The sequence below is a fragment of the Schistocerca americana genome, chromosome 3 (assembly GCF_021461395.2).
Source record: "Schistocerca americana isolate TAMUIC-IGC-003095 chromosome 3, iqSchAmer2.1, whole genome shotgun sequence".
NCBI classification, from domain to species: Eukaryota; Metazoa; Arthropoda; class Insecta; order Orthoptera; family Acrididae; genus Schistocerca; species Schistocerca americana.
The window spans coordinates 590,037,918-590,042,917 of NC_060121.1; the positions used below are offsets into that span (position 1 = coordinate 590,037,918).

Genomic DNA, 5,000 nt, shown 5'->3' on the forward strand with positions numbered 1-5,000 from the left:
CCTTCAGTGTAGCGCGCGTGCGGCCCAGAACATCTAAGGGCATCACAGACCTTTTATTGCTCAATCTCGTGCGGCTAGAAGCCGCCTGTCCCTCTAAGAAGAAAAGTAATCGCTGACAGCACGAAGGATGTCACGCGACTAGTTAGCAGGCTACAGTCTCGTTCGTTATCGGAATTAACCAGACAAATCGCTCCACCAACTAAGAACGGCCATGCACCACCACCCACCGAATCAAGAAAGAGCTATCAATCTGTCAATCCTTCCGGTGTCCGGGCCTGGTGAGGTTTCCCGTGTTGAGTCAAATTAAGCCGCAGGCTCCACTCCTGGTGGTGCCCTTCCGTCAATTCCTTTAAGTTTCAGCTTTGCAACCATACTTCCCCCGGAACCCAAAAGCTTTGGTTTCCCGGAGGCTGCCCGCCGAGTCATCGGAGGAACTGCGGCGGATCGCTGGCTGGCATCGTTTATGGTTAGAACTAGGGCGGTATCTGATCGCCTTCGAACCTCTAACTTTCGTTCTTGATTAATGAAAACATACTTGGCAAATGCTTTCGCTTCTGTTCGTCTTGCGACGATCCAAGAATTTCACCTCTAACGTCGCAATACGAATGCCCCCGCCTGTCCCTATTAATCATTACCTCGGGTTCCGAAAACCAACAAAATAGAACCGAGGTCCTATTCCATTATTCCATGCACACAGTATTCAGGCGGGCTTGCCTGCTTTAAGCACTCTAATTTGTTCAAAGTAAACGTGCCGGCCCACCGAGACACTCACTCAAGAGCACCCTGGTAGGATCGCAACGGGGTCCGCCTCGGGACGCACGAGCACGCACGAGGCGCGTCGCACGCCTTCAGCTCGCCCCACCGGCAGGACGTCCCACGATACATGCCAGTTAAACACCGACGGGCGGTGAACCAACAGCGTGGGACACAAATCCAACTACGAGCTTTTTAACCGCAACAACTTTAATATACGCTATTGGAGCTGGAATTACCGCGGCTGCTGGCACCAGACTTGCCCTCCAATAGATACTCGTTAAAGGATTTAAAGTGTACTCATTCCGATTACGGGGCCTCGGATGAGTCCCGTATCGTTATTTTTCGTCACTACCTCCCCGTGCCGGGAGTGGGTAATTTGCGCGCCTGCTGCCTTCCTTGGATGTGGTAGCCGTTTCTCAGGCTCCCTCTCCGGAATCGAACCCTGATTCCCCGTTACCCGTTACAACCATGGTAGGCGCAGAACCTACCATCGACAGTTGATAAGGCAGACATTTGAAAGATGCGTCGCCGGTACGAGGACCGTGCGATCAGCCCAAAGTTATTCAGAGTCACCAAGGCAAACGGACCGGACGAGCCGACCGATTGGTTTTGATCTAATAAAAGCGTCCCTTCCATCTCTGGTCGGGACTCTGTTTGCATGTATTAGCTCTAGAATTACCACAGTTATCCAAGTAACGTGGGTACGATCTAAGGAACCATAACTGATTTAATGAGCCATTCGCGGTTTCACCTTAATGCGGCTTGTACTGAGACATGCATGGCTTAATCTTTGAGACAAGCATATGACTACTGGCAGGATCAACCAGGGAGCTGCGTCAACTAGAGCTGAGCAGCCGGCCGCCCGGGAGTGTGTCCCGGGGGCCCGCGCGAACACGCAAGCGTCCGCTCAATTATTCTGCAAACAGGAGGAGGCTGAGCTCCCCTGCACCATACACCTCGAAACCCTCTCAGGTCCCGGCGGCGCGCAGCGCCGTCCTAAGTACTTGGTCGGGTTCGAGAGAGGCGCAATCGCCCGGAGTTTGGCGAGTAGACGCTTTAGGTGCGACCACCCGTGCTCCCAACTGAGCTTGCCGCTGCCGACAGAGGCCCGGGAGCGTGCTGTCGTGGCATTGCCGGCGGGAGACAACACGCGCCACCTACGGTGACCGGCAGCTCCAACGCCAGCGCCACAGAAGGACAAAAGCCCCACTTGGGTGCCGAAGCGAACTCTCCCAGCACAGCGCACGCGCCAACACGTCCGCACAGCTGCGATACAAACCACCTGCGAGAACCGCAGAGGCGACCGAGCAGCAGACGGCGTCGCGGCGCCGAGCGCCGGGCGGCGGCGCATCCTCAGCGCACACAGTCCTCAATCGGACCAGCACACTGCAGATGTCCACCGCGCTTCGCACCGGGCCCGCGAGGACCTACTTTGGCCGCACGGCGCCGCGTGCAGGGTGCGCCGGCGCGCAGCTGCGCCGCCTGCCGCCTCCGTCGGCCGGCGCGCCTGCCACTGGCCGCCCCCACCAGCCGGCTGTAGCGCGTGCGCCCACGCACCGCGCGGCCAGCACGCCGGGAGGCCCCCCCTCACCGGCCGGGGACGGTCCCACCCAGCCACCGCCGCGTATCGCTTCACACCCAGATGCCATTCACGTTCGTGGGCATGGTGGGTATCGCTGGAACAACCGGTTGGTAGCTCAACCGATCGTCGCCATCACTGATTCACCTCTAGCGAGAACAACCGCACCACAACGGTTTACCAGTTGTTCATTTGCGTAACGTCACCAGCAAACGTAGGCGTCCATCGCCATTTGCAAATTCAACGATTGTTGCATGCCTGTGTCAGGTGTCACGACACACTATGTCTGCCCACATACACGCAACAACATGTGCACGCTTCGCGAACACGTGGAAGGTGGCCCCCGTACGTATGCGATGTCCATTGCGCGAACGACTGTCAACCGGCCTCTGTCGCATGTCGCAGATGTGGAACGCAGTGCACCATGCTATCACGGTGTGTGAGAAGAGACGACTACGTCTGACAACACGCGCCACTACATCAACAGACGGCTCATGCTGATCGCCATCCAGGGCATACCACACTGCAATCCAGCTCTTATAGGGAGACGACACGTAGCTGAGTGCACAACATTTGGACCGCATGGTTCGCCGTTGTTGGCGCAGTCGTTGTACGGTCACATGTACCACGATGTATCATTCAGTACATGAGGACCAATGTGCAGTACAGTGTGTGATTTGGACGTACAACATCAGCGGACAGTTGACACAGGCCGTACCACAGCGTAGGCTACGTGCTTCGCCATGCGAATGCCAATGAACAACTGCAAATGCCAATGAACAACTGCAAAGGGCATTGAGCATGTACGTCCTGCTGCCATCCACATTACAGTGTATAGCTGCAAGGTGTTTAACATGAAGCGATACACTGGGGACCGGGCAGTGCGAGTAGCAAACTATATTGCGGGGGTTGCAGTTAGGCAACACTACACTAATTTAACGCGTCGTATGACAATTACAGAGCAGGTTAAGGCCCAACGTGTGTTGGGTTAAGGCCCAACGTGTGTTGGGTAAAGGCCCAACGTGTGTTGGGTTAAGGCCCAACGTGTGTTGGGTTAAGGCCCAACGTGTGTTGGGTTAAGGCCCAACGTGTGTTGGGTTAAGGCCCAACGTGTGTTGGGTTAAGGCCCAACGTGTGTTGGGTTAAGGCCCAACGTGTGTTGGGTTAAGGCCCAACGTGTGTTGGGTTAAGGCCCAACGTGTGTTGGGTTAAGGCCCAACGTGTGTTGGGTTAAGGCCCAACGTGTGTTGGGTTACAGCGCAATATGGGTTACGTTAAGGGGCAATATAGGTTAGGTTAAGGTACGATATAGGTTAGGTTAAGGTACGATATAGGTTAGGTTAAGGTACGATATAGGTTAGGTTAAGGTACGATATAGGTTAGGTTAAGGTACGATATAGGTTAGGTTAAGGTACGATATAGGTTAGGTTAAGGTACGATATAGGTTAGGTTAAGGCGCAACGTGGGTTAGGTTACGGCGCAACATAGGTTAGGTTACGGCGCAACATAGGTTAGGTTACGGCGCAACATAGGTTAGGTTAAGGCGCAACATAGGTTAGGTTAAGGCGCAACATAGGTTAGGTTAAGGCGCAACATAGGTTAGGTTAAGGCGCAACATAGGTTAGGTTAAGGCGCAACATAGGTTAGGTTAAGGCGCAACATAGGTTAGGTTAAGGCGCAACATAGGTTAGGTTAAGGCGCAACATAGGTTAGGTTAAGGCGCAACATAGGTTAGGTTAAGGCGCAACATAGGTTAGGTTAAGGCGCAACATAGGTTAGGTTAAGGCGCAACATAGGTTAGGTTAAGGCGCAACATAGGTTAGGTTAAGGCGCAACATAGGTTAGGTTAAGGCGCAACATAGGTTAGGTTAAAGCGCAACATAGGTTAGGTTAAGGCGCAACATAGGTTAGGTTAAGGCGCAACATAGGTTAGGTTAAGGCGCAACATAGGTTAGGTTAAGGCGCAACATAGGTTAGGTTAAGGCGCAACATAGGTTAGGTTAAGGCGCAACATAGGTTAGGTTAAGGCGCAACATAGGTTAGGTTAAGGCGCAACATAGGTTAGGTTAAGGCGCAACATAGGTTAGGTTAAGGCGCAACATAGGTTAGGTTAAGGCGCAACATAGGTTAGGTTAAGGCGCAACATAGGTTAGGTTAAGGCGCAACATAGGTTAGGTTAAGGCGCAACATAGGTTAGGTTAAGGCGCAACATAGGTTAGGTTAAGGCGCAACATAGGTTAGGTTAAGGCGCAACATAGGTTAGGTTAAGGCGCAACATAGGTTAGGTTAAGGCGCAATATAGGTTAGGTTAAGGCGCAATATAGGTTAGGTTAAGGCGCAATATAGGTTAGGTTAAGGCGCAATATAGGTTAGGTTAAGGTACCGTATAGGTTAGGTTAAGGTACAGTATAGTTTAGGTTAAGGTACACATTGTTGTAAGGAAAGGTGTAATGGGGGGGGGGGGGCGGCCGGTCGGTTTGTTGATTGTGATTATAGTAAGTGGATGCCTGCGGCATCATCTGATTTGCCACGTCAGGATACACCTTTGGCTCATGACAGGCGGCGCTCCGATTCCATGCTTGTGGGAGACCTGTGTCTTTCATTCCTGCCATTGTTTGTGTGCTGTGAGAGGGGGCAGTATTGTGATGTTGGATGCACCCCTGTG

General features: G+C 53.1%; 1 non-coding gene across 1 annotated transcript in view; it reads right to left on the minus strand.

Moving 5' to 3' along the window:
• LOC124608887 overlaps window positions 1-1,586 on the minus strand; it is a 1,910-nt gene extending 324 nt beyond the window's left edge. The window contains exon 1 of the ribosomal RNA XR_006979440.1: window positions 1-1,586. This exon is cut by the window's left edge and continues 324 nt beyond it. This is a non-coding gene — a ribosomal RNA (small subunit ribosomal RNA).
• Window positions 1,587-5,000: the final 3,414 nt, after the last annotated feature.